Here is a 21760-nt window from a genome sequence, read left to right as displayed (position 1 = left end):
TTTATTTATTTATTTCTCTTGGTGTTTCTTAAGATTTTCTTTTCTTGGGATATATTTGCTTTAAAATATTCTAGTCTCTGCTCTACAACAAAGTGAATCGTCTATATGTCTACATATATCGCCTCCGTCTTGTGCCTTCCTCCCACCTCCCGGCCCCATCCCATCCCTCTAGGGCGTGACAGAGCACTGAACGGAGCTTCCTGTGCTTTAGAGCAGGTTCCCACTAGCCATCTATTTTACACATAGTAGTGTATATATGGTCAATCCCAATCTCCTGATTCATTCGCCCTGAGCCCCATCCACACATCTGTTCTCTATGTCTGAGTCTCTATTCCCACCCTGCAAAAATACCATTCGTAGAGATGGAGATGGACCTAGAGTCCTACAGAGTGAAATAAGTCAGGTAGAGAAAAACCAAATATCATTTATTGTTAACACACATATGTGGATTCTAAGGGGATTATTTTAGATTCATCATCTTCAAGGTATTAATTTTATCTCTACAGGATGTTATACTTTCTTCCCTCTGGTGTATCATTTTTTAGGGGAAAAAAAGTCAACTATGACTTCATGTTGTTACTGCTGCTGCTGCTGTCATGTCAGTCGTGTCCAACTCTGTGCAACCCCAGAGATGGAAGCCCACCAGGCTCCCCCGTCCCTGGGATTCTCCAGGCAAGAACACTGGAGTGGGTTGCCATTTCCTTCTCCAATGCATGAAAGTGAAAAGTGAAAGTGAAGTCGCTCAGTCGTGTCCGACTCTTAGCGGCCCCATGGACTGTAGCCCACCAGGCTCCTCCGTCCATGGGATTTTCCAGGCAAGAGTACTGGAGTGGGGTGCCATTGCCTTCTCTGCATGTTGTTACTATTATCATCAATAAGCCGTTTTACTAATTAATTCTAATTGATACCAATTTTGCCATAAATCATCTTCTATCTCTGACATAACCAGATACCATTTGTTCTTTCCCTCAATTAGTACTTGTTGTAGTGCAAAATAAAGAGAATTTAACTCAACAGCAAGGGGCCCCCAATTCCAACAATGACAAAATCAAGGTTGGAACCAGGGGTGTTCAATCTGTTTTTCTATAGTTTCATTACATGATGTGAAGGACAAATAAAAATCAAGGGAATGGTATTTCTGATCTTTACACTTTGTAAAAATAATCTATCACTGTCACCCATTTCTTGTTTGTTTTCCCCAAGATTTCACTATTTTACACGACAAATTCTATAGTTTTTGTCCAATGACTTTATTTTAAAATTCTTATTTTTTTTTCTCTAGGATAACAATTAAGTGGCGAATTACTTTTTCTGTTTCTAAGAAGGGTTGACTTTTTTTCACATTATTTTTTTCTTTCTTCAATATTCTTCCTTTTCACCCAGCGGGTCTGGTGCTCTTAATTTCTGAATGACATTTAAGACATGCCCTAGAGGGGCTCCAGTGCAAAGGGGAAAGCTGAAATGAAAACAGAGCAGAATTTGTTACTAGCCTCCAGGAAGTCAGGCAAACACTTTTTCTTAAAGTTTAGATACCCTCTGCAGTACATCATCTGACTTCTTCTGAGGAAGCTAGCTGTGCAGAATGTCTGAGGTTCTGGGAGAAAGAGAGATTTGGTATATTATGATAACCCAATGCACATTGCAGCTAGTCATTTGCTGTGCTTAGAGCTTAATTTATATCTCAGTCATTTGATGAGCATAATACAGAGAGAGTCTCCGGGTTTTATCTACTCTGGACAGCATAGCGTATTGCTCCAGTAAGCATAATGGGTGGAAATTAGGGACAGAACGCTGGCTGGAGAGTTCTTTCCATGTGAGGAAAGTGGATATAGACAAATCAGTCTCTCTGTGTAATGCCTTTACGGTAAACCAAGAAATAATGCCATGGGGAGGAGATGGTGGCTGCAGCTTGGTACCCTCCACAAATAGCTCAGAGAAGTAGGAGCAGTATGGTCTAAGACCTGAGGTTATTGTTATCAATCGTAGACCTCAAGGGTCTGTGCTTTTCACAGGAAGGTGGCTGTATGGATTTGTCACATCCTTTAAGTCCTTCCCTTGACTTAGTCACTTCTTTGGCTCACCTTTTCCATCTGCACTAAAATCTGACAGTAAAATCTGCATATCTAAAATGTTAGACACTAGCAAGATTTTATCTAGGTACAGATTTACTTTTGTGAAATTAAGTCAGAAGTTCTAAGAGGATGGATCAGAAAACCTAACTAGGAAGACTGAGCTTTTTTTTTTTTTTTTTTTCCCCATGAGGAAAGATAATATAAGGAAACTTGGAAATAAGAATGAATGGAATACACATAAACCAATGTGTCTACACACATACATTTATAATGTGTAGAAAATGTATTTAGTTTAAATAAAGTAAATAAATAACAACTACAGTCTGTTATATGTTTTTCAAATGACATCCACAATTACTAGCTCATTTGAACCTCAAAATAAGAGCTGTGGGCAAATATAATTCTCCTTGTTCTGTGTTATAGAACTGAAACTCAAAAAAAATAAAATTATTTGCATAATTTCACAGGATGAGTTAGTAACAGCACTTCACAACGCCTGGCAAATAGAAATCACTTGGTAAATATTTGTTGAGTGAATGGACATGAATGGAATCTGTTTCCTAGTTCACTATTTCTGTCTAATACAATGTATCATAAATTACTACTGCCTCTGGTATATTATTGGTGAGAGAATTAATTTAAACACCCTACCTAAAGACATTCAGAAAACTTTAAGAAAATTTTCTTTCTGTTGCTCATTGTCTGGAAGACTTTAAAACAATTCTGCTATTGTATATCTCTGTATTCTCCTTTCTTTACCCCCAATCATATTATGGGATTTTTTTTTTTACTTTGGTTTTTAAAAGTAGCAGTTTTTATAAAGGTATTAAAATGAGAATATGAACAGCCAAAGTTAAACGTTCTTACAGTTTAACAGTGAAAAAAAAGACAAAGGTTTTAATTTTCGGAACCAAGTAATCTATTCACTGGGCTGCTTCTAATTTGGGTATTATGGCCACTAGATCAGTTTTTTTAAATCCAGGTCCCCCAAATGTCATTGGAATAGGCTGAACATTAAAGCCTGTTTCAGGTTAAGATGAATCTTGCAGCAAATCCCTTACACAGACTCTGTCTGAGGAAGATTTCTTGGGGAAGCATATGTTCAGAGTGGAGACAAAAACTAGAACACCAGAAGAATCTGAAGCATCTGGCATTTACAAACATTGTACATATCCCTGACAGATGGGTGATGTGAGCAGAGAGAGGAAAGCATGAAGAAATACCCAAAAGGAATTGCTAGAAATGAAAAACACCATAACAGAAAGAATAATGTCTTTTATGGGTTCATCAGTAGAGTGGGCAGAGCTGAAGAGAGAATTCATGATCTTGAACACAGGTCAGTAGAACATCTTGAACTAAAATGCAAAGAGAAAGAATATTAAGAACCATGGGAAAATTTCAGAAAGTGTAACACACACTTAATTAGCATGCTAGAAGGAAAAGAAAGAATATTTAAAGCAACAATATCTGAAAAGTGAAAGTGAAGTTGCTCAGTCGTGTCCGACTCTTTGTGACCCCATGGACAGTAGCCTGCACCAGGCTCCTCTGTCCATGGGATTTTCTAGGCAAGAGTACTGGAGTGGGTTGCCATTTCCTTCTCCAGGGAAACAATATCTGAGAATGTTCCAAACCTGATTACAAATGCTAAACCATAGAGCCAAGATCTCAAAGAACCCAAAGTGGAATAAATACCCAAAACATGTCTGCTGCTGCTGCTGCTAAGTCACTTCAGTCGTGTCCGACTCTGTGTGACCCCATAGACGGCAGCCCACCAGGCTCCCCCATCCCTGGGATTCTCCAGGCAAGAACCCTGGAGTGGGTTGCCATTTCCTTCTCCAGTGCATGAAAGTGAAAAGTGAAAGTGAAGCCGTTCAGTCATGTCTGACCCTCAGCGACCCCATGGACTGCAGCCTTCCAGGCTCCTCCATCCATGGGATTTTCCAGGCAGGAGTACTGGAGTGGGGTGCCATTGCCTTCTCCACAAAACATGTCTAACAATACCATATTCCTAGAAGTGGAAAATCAAGGAGAAAAATCAAAGGCAGAGAGAAATCTTAAAGAAAATCAGAAGGGAGAATAAAGCTACCTTTCTTATAGGGAAAAGATGAGAAATAGAGTGACTTTCCTGGCTATATTTGAAATATACTGAGTTTCATTTGTCTTTCAGTAATTGATATGTTAAGTATGCAGAAAATCAGTAAAAATATAATTGATCTAAGGAGTACTACCAACCAACTTGAGTTATTTGATATTTATAGAATTCTCCACATAACAGTTGCTAGCTACACATTCTTCTCAGGCTTTCATGGAACATTTACTGATGGTGTGGACCATGTTCTGGACCAGACCATAAAACATATCTTAAACTATTTTAAAGAGTAGAAATTAGAAAAAGTTATCCTTAGACAACAATGGAATTAAATGGGATATAAATAACAGAAAGTTAAAGTGAAAGTCATTCAGTCCTGTCTGACTCTTTGCAACCCCATGGACTGTATAGTCCATGGAATTCACCAAGCCAGAATACTGGAGCAGGTAGCCTTTCCCTTCTCCAGGGGATCTTCCCAACCCAGGGATCGAACCTAAGTCTCCCTCATTGCAGGTGGATTCTTTACCAGCTAAGACACAAGGGAAGCCCAAGAATACTGGAGTGGGTAGCTTATCCCTTTTCCAGTGAATCTTCCTGGCCCAGGAATCAAACTGGGGTCTCCTGCATTGCAGGCGGATTCTTTACCCACTGAGCTATCAGGGAAGCCCCAAATAACAGAAAGGTAACTAGAAAATCTGCAAATATTTAGAAAACAACAGCACACTTCTAAATTTCAAATGGATAAATATGCCTCAAGAGAAATTTTAAAACAGTTTAATGAAAATGAAAATACAACTTATCAAAATCTTTAGGATGTATCAAAGGCAGTGCTTAGAGAAAAACACACAGTATTGAATACACACTAGAAAAAAATAAACAGAAATAAATTAATTTAAAAAAATCCAAAATAGATAACCCAAACTTCCATCTTATGAAACTAGAGAAGGAGCAAATTAAGACCAAGCAAAGCAAAGCAAAGATAAGATATCAATTAGAAAACCCTAAAGACTCCACCAGAAAATTACTAGAAGTAATCAATGACTATAGTAAAGTTGCAGGATATAAAATCAACACACAGAAATCCCTTGCATTCCTATACACTAATAATGAGAAAACAGAAAGAGAAATTAAGGAAACAATTCCATTCACCACTGCAATGGAAAGAATAAAATACTTAGGAATATATCTACCTAAAGAAACTAAAGACCTATATATAGAAAACTATAAAACACTGGTGAAAGAAATCAAAGAGGACACTAATAGATGGAGAAATATACCACGTTCATGGATTGGAAGAATCAATATAGTGAAAATGAGTATACTACCCAAAGCAATTTATAGATTCAATGCAATCCCTATCAAGCTACCAACAGTATTCTTCACAGAGCTAGAACAAATAATTTCACAATTTGTATGGAAATACAAAAAACCTCGAATAGCCAAAGCGATCTTGAGAAAGACGAATGGAACTGGAGGAATCAACCTACCTGACTTCAGGCTCTACTACAAAGCCACAGTTATCAAGACAGTATGGTACTGGCACAAAGACAGAAATATAGATCAATGGAACAAAATAGAAAGCCCAGAGATAAATGCACGCACATATGGACACCTTATCTTTGACAAAGGAGGCAAGAATATACAATGGATTAAAGACAATCTCTTTAACAAGTGGTGCTGGGAAATCTGGTCAACCACTTGTAAAAGAATGAAACTAGAACACTTTCTAACACCATACACAAAAATAAACTCAAAATGGATTAAAGATCTCAACGTAAGACCAGAAACTATAAAACTCCTAGAGAAGAACATAGGCAAAACACTCTCTGACATTCATCACAGCAGGATCCTCTATGACCCACCTCCCAGAATATTGGAAATAAAAGCAAAAATAAACAAATGGGACCTAATTAACCTTAAAAGCTTCTGCACATCAAAGGAAACTATTAGCAAGGTGAAAAGACAGCCTTCAGAATGGGAGAAAATAATAGCAAATGAAGCAACCGACAAACAACTAATCTCAAAAATATACAAGCAACTCCTACAGCTCAACTCCAGAAAAATAAATGACCCAATCAAAAAATGGGCCAAAGATCTAAATAGACATTTCTCCAAAGAAGACATACAGATGGCTAACAAACACATGAAAAGATGTTCAACATCACTCATTATCAGAGAAATGCAAATCAAAACCACTATGAGGTACCATTTCACACCAGTCAGAATGGCTGCGATCCAAAAGTCTACAAATAATAAATGCTGGAGAGGGTGTGGAGAAAAGGGAACCCTCTTACACTGTTGGTGGGAATGCAAACTAATACAGCCACTATGGAGAACAGTGTGGAGATTCCTTAAAAAACTGGAAATAGAACTGCCTTATGATCCAGCAATCGCACTGCTGGGCATACACACTGAGGAAACTAGAAGGGAAAGAGACACGTGTACCCCAATGTTCATCGCAGCACTGTTTATAATAGTCAGGACATGGAAGCAACCTAGATGCCCATCAGCAGATGAATGGATAAGAAAGCTGTGGTACATATACACAATAGAGTATTACTCAGCCATTAAAAAGAATACATTTGAATCAACTCTAATGAGGTGGATGAAACTGGAGCCTATTATACAGAGTGAAGTAAGCCAGAAGGAAAAACACCAATACAGTATACTAACGCATATATATGGAATTTAGAAAGATGGTAACAATAACCCGGTGTACGAGACAGCAAAAGAGACACTGATGTATAGAACAGTCTTATGGACTCTGTGGGAGAGGGAGAGGGTGGGAAGATTTGGGAGAATGGCATGGAAACATGTAAAATATCATGTATGAAATGAGATGCCAGTCCAGGTTCGATGCACGATACTGGATGCTTGGGGCTGGTGCACTGGGACGACCCAGAGGGATGGTATGGGGAGGCAGGAGGGAGGAGGGTTCAGGATGGGGAACATATGTATACCTGTGGTGGATTCATTTTGATATTTGGCAAAACTAATACAATTATGTAAAGTTTAAAAACAAAATAAAATTAATTAAAAAAAAAAGAAAGCCTCAAGAAAAAATTTTATATAAGAGAAATAAAAAATTACTTGTCATCTGAAAAAAAAATAAATAAAAAATAAAATTTATATAGTTTTCTCTTGTTATTTCTTTTTTTAATATATTTTAAAAATTTATTTATTTTAATTGGAGGCTAATTACTTTACCATATTGTTATATCTTAAACTGTGTTATTACTAATTCTGTTATGGCCATTGAAGATAATCTCAATTTTTGTTTTTGGGTGAAGAAATTTTTGTGGCCTAGTATATAGTCTTTTTATAATGTTCCATGTTTGAACATAAATTTTGTTGAAATACATGTTTATTAAAAATGTGTTATCTACAGATCTTTGACAAAAACAAAAACTAAATTTGCAAATGAAAATCATCATTCTGAACCCCAGCATGGTTCACACAAAATATGCCTTTTTCAAGGACTTTCAATAGTAATTGAATTGATGCCACAACCCTAAAAAAAAAAAATCAATGACATTGAAAACAGGAAATCAATAGAGGAAAACAAGGAAACCAAAGGATGAATTCTTTCAAAATATCAATAGTATTGATGGACCACTAGCTGGACACAAGTTATTAATACTAAAAATGAAAAATGAGATATTACTATTGATCTCATGGACATTATAGGGATAATAAGGTAATATTATGACAACTTTATGCATATGTGACAACTTTATGAATTTGATAACTTTAATCAAATGGAGAAATGTATTGAAAGATACAATCAAAACTCACAGAAAGAAAAGTAAATGATCATAATATGTCTATAGCCAGTAAAGAAATTGAATAAGAACTTTTTAAAAATAGAAACACAATTCTTCAAAAAAGAAGAAAGTACTAATGAATTATACCAAACATTCAAACAAAAAACTACATCAACTCTCAATAATATCTGCCAGAAAATACAGAAGATACACTTCCTAACTCATTTTACAAGACCAGTATTACCTTAATGCCCAAATGGATGAAGACATTATAAGAAAGGAAGACCACACAGCAATATTACTCATGAATAGAAATGTACAAGTCCTCAACACAATAACAGCAAATTAAGTTTAACAATATACAAAATAAATAATAGACAACGTTAAGTTGAATTAAATCCAGGGATGCAAGGCTCATTCTTCATTTGAAATTTAATCAATGTCATCCAATGTATCAACTAGCTTAAGAAGAAAAATTCATTTTATCACATCAGTTGGACACTTTTCCCCTAAGATCAAGATCAAGGCAAAGATGTCCACTCTATTTATATTTATTAATATACTGGAATTTCTAGCTAGTGCAATTAGACAAAAAAGGAGACAGAAAGATTGGAAAGGAAGAAATAAAACTGACATGATTTTCTATGTAGAAAATTCCAAAGCAGAAACAAAAAGCAACTCCTGGAACTTATAAACATACATGGAAAATAAGGTTGCAGAATACAAGTTTAACATATGAAAGTCAATTTATTTCCTATATACTGACAATTAGCTATTGAAATTTGAATAAAAACAAAACATTAACATTACAATAAAAATAAAGCCATGAAATACTTAAGCCTATATTTAATACAAGGTCTATATGCAGGAAATTATAAAATTATAATGAAAAAATCAAAGAAGATCTAAAAACGTGGAGAGATATTCCATGTTCATGGATTGGAAAGTTTTAATATTGTTAAGATGCCAACTTTTTCCAACTCTATATTCAACAAAATTTTAATGAAAATCCCAATAATATATTGTTCAGATATTGGCAACCTGTTTCTAAAATTTATGTGGAAAGGCACAAGATTTAGAACAGCCCAACAGATACTGCAAGAGAAAAACAAAGATGAAGGGTTCATATTATCTATTTCCAAGACTTACTACAAAAATACTATACTCAAGATAGTATGGCATCAGAAAAAAAAAAGGGGCATGTGGATTAATGGGATAGAAGAGAGGCCCCCCAAAAGTTGACTATATTAAAAAATATAGTCAATTTATCTTTAACAAAAACACAAAGGCAATTGAATGAAGAAAGGATAGTCTTTCATCCAGCAGTGCTGGGATAATTGAACATCCATTTGCAAAAAAGAAAAAAAAAAAGAACTTAGAACAAACTTTACACATTTCCCAATATTAACTGAAAATAGATCTTAGACCTAAATGCAAAGTGAAAACTACAAAACTTAAAAAAAAAAAAAAAAAAACTAACAGGAGAAAACTTAAGTTGCCTTAGATTTGGTAGTGAGTTGTTAGATGTAACATCAAAACTATGACTCTTCTAAGAATAGAAAGTTGGACTGTATAATAATTAAAACCTTCTACTCTAAGAATGACACTATTAAGAAAATGGAAAGAAAGCCACAAACTGGGAGAAAATATTTACAAAACACACATTTGATAAAAGACATTCAAAATATATGAAGTAATTTTAAAACAAATAAATAAAAAATAAACTAACAAAACAATTAAAAAATGGGGAATAGTTTGACAGATACTTCACCAAAGAAAATATACAGATAGAAATTAAGCATATGAAAAGCTTCTTAACATCATTTGTCATTCAGTTCAGTTCAGTTCAGTTGCTCAGTCATGTCCGACTCTTTGCGACCCCATGAATCACAGCACACCAGGCCTCCGTGTCCATCACCAACTCCCAGAGTTCATTCAAACTCATGTCCATCAAGTCAGTGATGCCATCCAGCCATCTCATCCTCTGTTGTCCCCTTTTCCTCCTGCCCCCAATCCCTCCCAGCATCGGAGTCTTTTCCAATGAGTCAACTCTTTGCATAGGGAATTACAAATTAAAACAATGAGAATCTAGTACATACCTAAATAGCTAGAGTTTTGGGAAAAACAAACAAACAAACAAACAAACTAACGATCCTAGTTGGCAAAGATGTGGAGCAACAAGAACTATCAATCACTGCTGATAAGAACGCAAACTGTATAGCTGCTGTGGGGTCCAGTGTGCAATTTATTTCCGAGATAAACAGTCTTGCCACCAGATGCAGACAATGCACTTCTAGCTTTTCACACAACTGATTTTAAATCCTGTATGGATGAACTTTGAAAGAAGTGTTAAGGCTAAGTGAAATAAGTCACACAGGGAAAGACAAAGTAGAATATCACATATATACAGAACCTAAAAAGCCCAATTACAGAAACAGAGACCAGAATGGTAGTTAGCAGGGGCTAGGCTGGTGTGAGAGCTGGCAAAGGGGGAGAATAAATCCAGCCTCTGTACCCTGACACTGAATTAAATCTCAGAGACAGTTTTGGGTGAACTAGAAAAGAATAGCTTTATTGTGTTGCCAGGGAAAGGGGCCCACAACAAGAATTAGCCCTCAAAACTGTGTGTCCTGACCTGGAGAGGGGTGTGAAGATTTTTTATATGGTTCAAAGAGGGTGTGGTCGGTTTGTGGACATTGTTCTGATTGGTTGGTGGTGAGGTAATCAGAAATCAGCATCATCAACGTTCTGGTTCCAAATGGTCTGGGGTCTGCATACTTGTGGGCAGTGTTTTGTTGTTAACTGTTTACTTCTCCCACCTGGTGTGGGTTTCAGTATTTGCAAAACATCTGGGAGATATTATTTCTTGTATCACCTGATGGAGAACCAAGACCCTGTCCCAAGACTGCACTATTTGTTTTCTTGACTGTTTTTCCTTTGACTGGAATCCCCTTCCTTCCCTAATTTAACAACTGCTTGAGGGAAGGTCATGGAGGCTGAATGAAGCTTATTTCCTGTAATCTAAGAAATGGGAGGCACAGGAAGACTTTTGTGCTCAGGATCCCCATAGGGTCCTGCTCCGTATCAAGATGGTGGTCAGAGTACTAATTTCTTTTTACAGGATGAATAAGTTCTGGAGACTCTAATGTACTGCATAGTGATTATGTCTAATAATACTGTATTATATACTTGCAAGTTAGCAAGAGAGTAGATCCTAAATGTTTTTACATTTAGGATCTTTTTTTACAAAAAGAAATGGTGATAATGTGATATGATGCAGGCGTTAGGTAACATTAGGGTGGTGATCATTTTGCAATATATATGTGTATGAAATCAACACTTTTACACCTTAAACTTATGCAATATGACATTTCAATTATATCTCAATAAAGCTGGGATACAGAACATATATGTACACAAAAAAGTTTGCATATAAATGTTTGTAGCAGCTTTATCTATAATATGAAAGAAATAAAGCAACAATTATGTCTTTCGATAGGTAAATGAATAAACAAACTATGGTATATCCACAAAATGAGATATTATTTGCTTTGTTGCAAAACTCCTATATATTCTAGTGGCCCCCAGCTCCCTCAGCCCCCACCACCTGTACATACCAGAGCAGTTTCTCAGGGCTACTTGAGACGCCAAGCCCAGGCTTGCAGTCCTAAAAATTTCCACCGAATAAAATGTAACTCTTAACTTTTTTTAAAAAAGAGTGAGCCTCAATGTATGTAAATATTTTAGAAATTCATGAAGGAGGTCATAGGATATCAGGATGGAATACAGAACCTGACAAAACAACCTAACTTTATTATGAATACATGGAACACCTTGCTGAAGGAGATGAGGGAAAAGGTGCTGACCTATGTAACTGGAAATGGTGTCTGTAAGATTAAAGTCAACAGAGACTACATAAGCATTCTTGTCCAGTTGATAAAGATGTTCCCTCAGGGGTCCAGATGAACAGTTCTGATACTGCCATACATCTGCATTTGAACTGAACAATTAAAATGATAGCAGATGGTAAGAGCCAGGTTACTCACTGATGAAGTAGAGGTTACTTATAAATCAGATCAGATCAGTCGCTCAGTCGTGTCCAACTCTTTGCGGTCCCATGAATCGCAGCATGCCAGGCCTCCCTGTCCATCACCAACTCCCGGAGTTCACTGAGACTCATGTCCATCGAGTCAGTGATGCCATCCAGCCATCTTATCCTCTGTCGTCCCCTTCTCCTCCTGCCCCCAATCCCTCCCAGCATCAGAGTCTTTTCCAATAAGTCAACTCTTCATATGAGGTGGCCAAAGTACTGGAGTTTCAGCTTTAGCATCATTCCTTCCAAAGAAATCCCAGGGCTGATCTCCTTCAGAATGGACTGGTTGGATCTCCTTGCAGTCCAAGGGACTTTCAAGAGTCTTCTCCAACACCACAGTTCAAAAGCATCAATTCTTCGGTGCTTAGCCTTCTTCACGGTCCAACTCTCACATCCATACATGACCACAGGAAAAACCATAGCCTTGACTAGACGAACCTTTGTTGGCAAAGTAATGTCTCTGCTGATAAGCAAGGATAATATTAAGTAATATTAATAACAGGGGAAAGTGAAAGTGTTAGTCGCTCAGTCATGTCTGACTCTTTGCAACCCCACAGACTGTAGCCTGCTGGGCTCCTCTGTTTATGGAATTCTCCAGGCATGGATACTGGGGAGGAGGAGGGGGTTGCCATTTCCTCCTCCAGGGAATCATCCTGACCCAGGGATCAAACTGGTGTCTCCTGCATTGTAGGCATATTCTTTACCATCTGAGCCACCAGAGAACAATAATAGGGGAACCACTGACAAAAACCAGCGTTCCTGGCCAGGCACCATAGTAGCCACTTACATGAGTTTTCTATCTTACAGCAGGAGGTCCTGATAAGCAAGGCAGAACTGATAAGCTACCACCCACCAGGAAAATTCACGGAAGGTCAAAAGGAGAGAGGAGACTCCAGTCCCTATTTCCTACTAACCTCCCTGAATCCTCCTCATCTTGATGGAATCTATGTTGGCTGAGTGCCACCAGGAAAGACCCTGAGTCAGAATGATTGGCCAAAGACAACCCAGAAACTCACCCCATTATCATAAAACCTGAGACTGCAAGCCACATGGCAGAGCAGTCCTTCTGGGCTCCCTCACGCTGCTGTTCTCCATCTGGGCGCCCTTTGCTGATAGTTCCTGCTTTGTCAGCACGGGTGTCTTCTCTGATAATCCATTTCCAAGTGTTAGACAAGAGACCACTCTCAGACCCTGGAAGGGGTCCTCCTTTCCTGCAACAGTAAGAGGCTAGAATGATCCATGTGGGAATGGACTAGAATTCAAGGCATCACTATGACCCCCTCTAGCACAATCTATGCAGATAGTTACAGATATGTGTATATGTAAGAGGGGTTAGTGTGCACACATAGACTCCCTTACTCTGTAAGCTGAGAGGGTCTTGAAACAACAGTCCCCAATAGCAACCTTTTGTTATCGAGGAGAAGAGATAAAACCAGGTTGAGACTCCACAGCCTGTCTGCAGTTACCAGGTAACCATTAAATTAGTAAATGAAACCTCTGTGATGTCATGAATTGGACCTACAGTCATCTGCTGGTGTCATAGAAATTCGCTATTTCCTTCACAGTTGGTAATAATATTTTGTTACCCAACTTACAACCAACTTATAACCTTACCAATAAGTTTGTAAGGAAGGTATTCTAGTGTTTTCTTAAAAGCATCAATGGAGTCATTACCCTCTTGTGATGTAAACTATCAGCCTCCAGCAGCCTTTATACCATAAACAGGGCACACAGAAATAGACACTGGGTAAACATAAAGTTATAACTGCTAAGAAATTAGTGGCAAAACTATGTGCCAAATAGAGCTAAAGGCTTCTCATTATTTCATTGAACACATCCACAATACATAGGGGTAATTGCTGTTACTATCTCCATTTCTCTGCTGGAGAAGCTAAGGATAAGTGAAACTTAATAACTCATCCAAGGTTAAACAATAAGTAAATGAAGGAGCTGGGCTATAAGTTGCATAATTTGACTTCTGAGCACACACTCTTAACTAGAAGGGAAATTGCTTTGTAAAGGTAAGGCCCTATTAAACCATCCTTGCTCATTGTAGGAAGGACACTATATCACTGACAGCACCATCTGCCATGGAGGACCCGCATTTAGAAAGAATGGAGACTTTTAAACGATCAACCTAGTCTTTGAGGCGTGAGATTTGATTGCCCATCATTTACAACATAAGGACTTTAATGGCACGAAATAATTTGAATTGTGTGGGTTCCCCCTCACAACAATTTAGAATATAAAATTCGTGTCTGGGAAGGCAGTGTTGCTAGAAGTACAGAAGAAATGTTATCGCTGGATAATGGAAATGAATCAATTGACTCCTATATGTCTCCATAAGCAGATGCAATGTGAATAATAATAAAAGCTTCAGTTTAATAAGTGCGCCTCTGGAGAAGGAAATAGCAATCCACTCCAGTATTCTTGCCGGGGAAATCCCATGGATGGAGGAGCCTGGCAGGCTACAGTCCATGGGATTGCAAAGAGTCAGACATGACTGAGCACACGTGCACAGACTTCTGTTTGCTAGACATTGTTCTAAGCTTTTGATGTATATAATCTCATTTAATCCTCACAACACACTCAAAAGCAGGTATCAGTATTATTTACAGAAGAAGAAGAAAAGAGTAATTTGATACTCCTCCTAAGATCACACAGCTAGAAAAGAGTAAAGTCAGGATGCGTGCGTGCCTACACGCTAAGTTGCTTCAGTCATGTCCAACTCTTTGTGACCCCATGGGCTGTAGCCCAGCAGGTTCCTCTTGTCCATGGGATTCTCCAGGCAAGAATAATGGAATGGGTTGCCATGCCTTCCTCCAGGGCGTCTTCCTGACCCAGGGATCAAACCCACGTCTCTTAGATCTCCTGCGGATCAAACCCACGTCTCTTAGATCTCCTGCGGATCAAACCCACGTCTCTTAGATCTCCTGCATTGACAGGAAGGTTCTTTACCACTAGTGCCACCTGGGAAGCCCAAGGTCAGTATATATGATTACAAAATATGTGCTGTTACTAATAACGCTGTGCAGTCTGTATATGCAGCTCACATCAAATGAGGATTAGAGAATGGCAGCTTTCAAGAGGATAGATTTTGGTTTTTCAGAGACATCAGAATTCTGTGTTTGCTTGTAGATAACTGTGGTTTTTTCCTTTCCCATCACCCTAAAGAAAATCTTTGCACTAGGTATCATCAACTTAAAAAATTATTCACAACCTAAATGTTGAAAGTAATGTTTTACTCGGCAGGAAATTTTAGGACTTCAAGTCCAGGAGGCAAACATCTCTAGTAACTCTGATAGAACTGGTCTGATGAGGCAAGGGGGCAACCATGCTATATAGAAGTTTTGCAACAAAGGGAAGATAGTTGGGAATATCAAAAGATTGCTGTTAATTAAAGAAAACTAGATATCCCAAGATAAGGAATTTAGTGCTTTTCTATACATGGGAAGATGCAAGAGTCTGGGCTCACGGATATGCATCTCAGCTATCTGGGACCAGTATCCTGTGTTTTCACATCCTGAGTTCCTCAGTGCTCACCTTAAGGAGTGGCTGCAGTCTGATAGCTGCTAGATGGCAGGTATTCTTTCCTTTCTGAGTTCCCTCAGGGCTCACCAGCTCACCCTCAGTGGTGGCTGCAATCACTGATGACCATGGCAGGCTTTGTTTACTGATATGGCAGGAAATATTTCATTTCTCAGCATTCTGCTAATGTAGTTAAGAAAAGCTAATTAGATCCTCAGATGGAGTGAGATCATTCATATCCTACAGAAATAGAACATGTATTCCAGAATGTCTGTCTAACTCAGATTTATAAGTGTGGTAGTGATTCTAGGGTTCAAGATCCAATGCCTTTATGAAAAATTGTGTGTGTGTGTGTGTGTGTGTGTGTGATTGCCACAGGAAGTATCCTTGCCCCAGTCACCAGCAGAATGGTGGTGGTTCACTGTTTTCTGAAATAGTCAATTATCATAGGGATCAGTGGGTCAGCATCACGAAAAAGGACAGAGTTCCTCTAGACAGATAATGTGTTGGTGGGGATGTTTTTATTTACAAAAATCTGCTTATGATTCTAGCAAGAAACTGCATCTGCTTGTGCAGTAACCCAATGGGTTTCTTGAAGCAAAATGATGACTCTAAGTGTGTGTCCCTCTCTTGGCCCCAGGGCAACATGAAGAAGGTCAAGGGAATCTATTTTTGTGCAGTACTTTGCCATAACAATGGGCTCATAGAAGTCTATCAGCCACAAATACACTTCCTTACTGGGAGGACAAAGCTGAGACTCAGGTGTTGGGTGACTTGTCAAGCTTATTTATCTAGTACCTGGATGAACAAGTTCTTGAATAAATATGAATTTTTTCTACTTGAAAACTGAAATCTAGTACTTACTCAAGGACAACTTTTTGCTCTAAATTCGGTAAGTACAAAATATGGTGGTTTAGTCGCCAAGTTGTGTCCGACTCTTTGCAACTCCATGGACTGTAGCCTGCCAGCCTCCTCTGTCCATGGGATTTTCCAGGCAAGAATACTGGAGTGGGTTGCCTTCCTTCACCAGGGGATCTTCCCCACCCAGGGATCGAACCTGGGTCTCCTGTGTTGCAGGGGGATCCTTTACCAGCTGAGCCAAAGTACAAAAGAAGTTATTCATTCATACTTCTCACATGGGGTATAGGCATAATTTACTGAAACTGCACCATCACTCATACCTACGATTTTTTCTAGAGTAATAGAAAGGGAATTAGGGGAAATTTGTTCTTTTTAAAACATTTTATTTATTTATTTGTTTTTGGCTGGGCTGGCTCTTCGTTGCTGTGCATGGTCTTTCTCTAGTTGCAGTAAGTGGGCTCGAGGGTGTGTGGGCTTCTGCGGTTGTGGCATATGGGCTCAGTAGCTGTGGCACCTGGGCTTAATTGCTCCACAGCATGTGGAATCTTCTCAGACGAGGGATCAAACCCATGTCCCCTGCACGGGCAGGTGGATTCTTAACCACTAGGCCACCAGGGAGGTCCCTGGGGGAGCTTCTTTACTGATCAGAAGTGCTAAACATTTTATAACCACAGTATTTTTTTTGTATAGGTTCCACCTTTGATTAAGAAATGTTTTGAAAGATATTGCTTACACATATAGACTGTTGTGAGTGAAAACTACAAAGTAAAAATTATTTATATTTGTTAAAAGATATACAACAGAAAGTGAACAAAGCATTCACCTTTGCAAGCTGCTTGAGACATTAGCAGAGAAAGGCACTATCTAAAAATATTAAACATTTTTAAGTCTGTGAGTGATTAAATACCCAGGGAGAAAATTATCTGAAATATTAGGGAAATATGTATTAAGACAGCGGAGCCCAGAGAACAGAGCAGATGGTTGGAATGGCCCCAAAGCAAAATGGAAAGAACAAGACACTTACCCCAATTAAGGATTTAACAACTGAGACTGACCTCATATATTCATAGCTATTATTTCAACTGCTTATCTAATCCCAGTTGGGAAGAAAAAAAAGAGCAAATAATCTTCAAAGTGAAGACTTCCATAGACTGATGCCATCCTGGGATTCCATGAAGAACACCTCTGCCTCCCCAGAGGTCTGCTCTGAACGTTGTACCATTCATGGGAGTGCCGGTCCTCCGAGGCAAGTTTCAGGAAAGATAGAAAGATATAGAAAGCCTTTTTCCTGTACCTTCTCATGTAGTATGTCTGTGGTTTGTCTCCAGGTGAATAAAGGTGTGCAGGCACAAGCAATTTTTTTAAAAAGCCTGATTCTCAGCATAGTCTGGAGAGGAAAGCAGAAAATACTGACCAGAGAATGAGAGCCTTCCAGGGCACAGGTGATGTTGCTTCTTGATCTTCGTGTTGAATACACAGGTGTTCAGGTTGTAAAATAAACTCGAGGAGCTATACATTTGTGGTCGGAAAACACTTTTCTGAAAACATATTTCAATAAAATACAAAAAAAGGAAGAAAAAGAAAGAAAGTCTGGCTATATTTTGTCAGCCACGTACATGATGTAGTCTTAAGGCAAAAATGTCTCCGATGAAACCTTAGAATTAGGACTTTTGGTTTCAGACCCAGCATAGGCATTTGAAATGCCTGCAGCTGTATGCCTAGGTTCATTTCCCTCAGCAGTCTGAGGTTTGTGAATCATGTCGTCTAAGCCTAGCTCTCTTTCCCCTAAGGTTGTTTTATTTCAGAGGAGGAGAAAGTTGCCTAAAGACTTAGCCATGTCGGGCAGCTTAAAAGCACATCCAACCAGCCCTCTTCTTCCTTCTCTGTTCACTCAAGTGACTTACGATTAGAAGATAGAGTTACCTTAGTTAACGTTAATGCTAACTTCATAACTTAGATAATAACTAACTTCATAACATAGATGTCAGAGAAAAACGTATTTTTCTTAAAAATACCGTATTTTTTTTTTCTATAAATAAGAAGCTTTGCATGTCTGGGTGCAGGAAGAAAGTGTGCTGATCAGGCAGGACCAGCTTGAAAGATAATCTGTCAAAATAGGCTTTGCAGGTGGTCTGCTCTAGAAAATAATAAAAATAACATTTATCTCTACTCACTAAACTGTACATTTTGAGTGCACAGATTCATACACACACACACATTTCTATCCCTAAAGCTTTTTGAAAACGGTTGAAAGTTTTATCACCAGGCCAGTTAGGAAATGCAGAAGTTAACACATCTTATTTCCCAAACTGCACTTATATAATCAATGATTCTTCTACTATAAAGCAGAGTCAATTGAAGTCTGGCTGCTTTCTACATTGTAGGAGAAAATAAATGAAACTAAGAGATTTAGAAGTTGAGGGAAAAGGGAAAATTAAGTCCAACAAAGGCCACCTTTTCACACATTGCAACTGCGTATATTCAGTTACAAATGTGGAATATACTGGAGCAGGAATAGGATCTAAATATTAGAGTGTGTCTGGGCTTTCCAGGTGGCTCAGGGGTAAAGAGTCCACCTCCCAAGCAGGAGACACGGGTTTGATTCCTGGGTTGGGAAGATCCCCTAGAGAAAGGAATAGCAACCCTCTGGAGTATTCTTGCCTGGGAAATTCCATGGACAGAGGAGCTTGGGGAACTACAGTCCATGGAGTCACAAAGAGTCGAACATGACTTAGCGACTAAACCGCACAGCAGAGTATTAGAGTGCATTGGAGGTGACGCCTTCGTCCACTGGGGCTGCTGTACAGCAGTACCATAGACTAGGCGGCTTAACAACAAGCGCACATTGCTCAGTTCTGGAAGTCTAAGAAGTCTAAGCTCAAGGCTCTGGCAGATTTGGTGTCAAGTGAGGGCCTGATTCCATCTTACAGAGGGAAGGCTCTCTTCTCACTGTGTCCTCACGTGGTGGAAGGGGCAAGGAAGCTCAATGGGGTCTCTTTTATGAGAGTACTAATCCCTTTCTTGAGTGCATGTGTACATGCTCAGTCATTTAGTTTGGGACTCCCTGGACTATAGCCCACCAGGCTCCTCTCTCTGTGGGATTTCCCAGGCAAGAATACTGGAGTAGATTGCCATTTCCTAGTCCAGTGGTTCTTCCTGACCTAGGGATCAAACTCACATCTCCTGAATTAGTAGGGAGATTCTTTACCACTGTGCCACCCGGGAAGCCCCCCATGCATGAGTGCTCTATCCTTATGAACTAATCACCTCCCAAAGGCCCCACTTCAAAGACCATCATGTTGGAGTATGGCAGGTGATAAGATAGGAGGAGGACCAGAGATGGTTTTGCTGCCAGGTAAGGGTTCACATGTATTCCACTGGTATCTGTGTGTGTGTGTTCATGCGCTTGCGTGCCACCCAGCTCTGACTTTCACTAAAGAAACATAACAGGTTCCGCAGCAAACCTCAAGTCTCAGGCCCCTGAACATGTCCGAAGTTCACCTGCTTGCCCACTGGGCAGTGCACGTTGGTGGCAGTCTCGCGGCACTTCCTACCTCCCATCTCACACAGCTTGACTAGCCTGAACCAGGCATTGGATCCAAGGATGGCAAAGGAGTCAAAGACTGAGAAACTTTGAGCTCAGATAACCAGGGTGCAAACTCTGGTCCCATTATGACCTAATGCTAAAAAAGACAGCAAACCACACTGAGCCTCATTCTCCCATCTGTACAAGCTTCCTCAGAAATCTGTTAAGGTGCACAAGATGTAATAATGTAAGGAAGCATCTAGCATCCCACCTCGGATGTAAGAACCCACAACATGGCAGCTATTAAAGTCAAGAAACAAAGGGTCAGACACTCCCTGGGGTTATAGCCAACATTCCCTCCAGATGGTGACCCTGTTAAGTGGGCACTAGAGACTCAAACTGTAGCTGACTCAAATGGAACTGACTGCCAGGTTCCATTTAGCTTTTCAGAAAGGAGCATAAAAGACTCTGCCCACTCTTTCACCCTATTCAGCTCCTCTTCACCTGAATAGAACTTCCTTTCATCAGCCAAATGTTGCCATTCCTTTTTGGATGATCTTTCCCTTCCTAAGCCTCTCTCTTCAAGCAATAACATTCCACTAACCCAGGCTAAAAATGCAGAGAAGGTTGTTTTATGGTGAAAAGAAATTAAACTATAAATGCATATTATTAATATTATCCATGTACATGATGCACACTAGGCTGAGATGGTCATGAGCTGAATGACGTCACCCCCACAAAAATACACGTATATGTCAGGTCCTAACCTCTAATACCTTCAGTTCAGTTGCTCAGTCATGTCTGACTCTTTGCCACCCCATGGACTGTAGCCCACCAGACTTCCCTGTCCATCACCAACTCCCAGACTCGGCTCAAACTCATGTCCATTGAGTTGGTGATGCCATCCAACCATCTCATCCTCTGTCGTCCCTTTCTCCTCCTGCCTTCAATCTTTCCTAGCATCAGGGTCTTTTCAAATGAGTCAGTTCTTTGCATCAGGTGGCTAAAGTATTGGAGTTTCAGTTTCAGCATCAGTCCTTCCATTGAATATTCAGGACTAATTTCCTTTAGGATTGACTGATTTGATCTCCTTGCAGTTCAAGGAGTCTAATACCATAGAAGTGACCCTGCTTGGAAACAGGGCCTTTACAGATGTATCGAGTTTATATGAGGTCATTAGGATGGGTCCTAATCAAATATGACTGGTATCCTTATGCTGCTGCTGCTGCTGCTAAGTCGCTTCAGTCATGTCCGACTCTGCGCGAACACATAGACGGCAGCCCACAAGGCTCCCCCTGGGATTCTCCAGGCAAGAACACTGGAGTGGGTTGCCATTTCCTTCTCCAATGCATGAAAGTGGAAAGTGAAAGTGAAGTCGCTCAGTCATGTCCGACTCTTCGCGACCCCCTGGACTGCAGCCTATCAGGTTCCTCCCATCCATGGGATTTTCCAGGCAAGAGTACTGGAGTGGGGCTATCCTTATAAAAAAGGGAAAATTTGGACACAGATAGGTATGCCTATAATGATATTGTAAAGTGAAGATGAAGGCAGAAATCAGAGAGATGCATCACCCAGCAAAGGAACGCCAATGATTGCTAGCAAACCACCAGAAACTGAGAGAGGGGCGTGGAAAAGATTCTCGCTCACGGTCCTCGGGAGGAACAACACGGACTACACTGGATCTCAGGCTTCTAGCCAATGGAACTGTGAGACGATACATTTCTAGAGTCGGTTAAGCCACCCTGTTTAGTGTCCTGTGACAGAAATACATATTTAAATATGAAAACTACTATTTCTCATTTAATTTGGGAATTTTTAGGTACTATG

General features: G+C 39.4%; 1 long non-coding RNA gene across 1 annotated transcript; it reads right to left on the bottom strand.

Moving 5' to 3' along the window:
- Nucleotides 1-1251: 1251 nt before the first annotated feature.
- Nucleotides 1252-13465, bottom strand: LOC139180713 (uncharacterized). Its single transcript, XR_011564970.1, has 3 exons — nucleotides 13378-13465; nucleotides 13035-13229; nucleotides 1252-1456 (listed from the first exon to the last, which is right to left on the bottom strand). It is a non-coding gene; the product is annotated as an uncharacterized lncRNA (long non-coding RNA).
- Nucleotides 13466-21760: the final 8295 nt, after the last annotated feature.

Source organism: Bos indicus, chromosome 29 (assembly GCF_029378745.1).
Source record: "Bos indicus isolate NIAB-ARS_2022 breed Sahiwal x Tharparkar chromosome 29, NIAB-ARS_B.indTharparkar_mat_pri_1.0, whole genome shotgun sequence".
In the NCBI taxonomy this organism is placed as follows: Eukaryota; Metazoa; Chordata; class Mammalia; order Artiodactyla; family Bovidae; genus Bos; species Bos indicus.
This window is presented reverse-complemented; position numbering and strand designations above follow the sequence as displayed.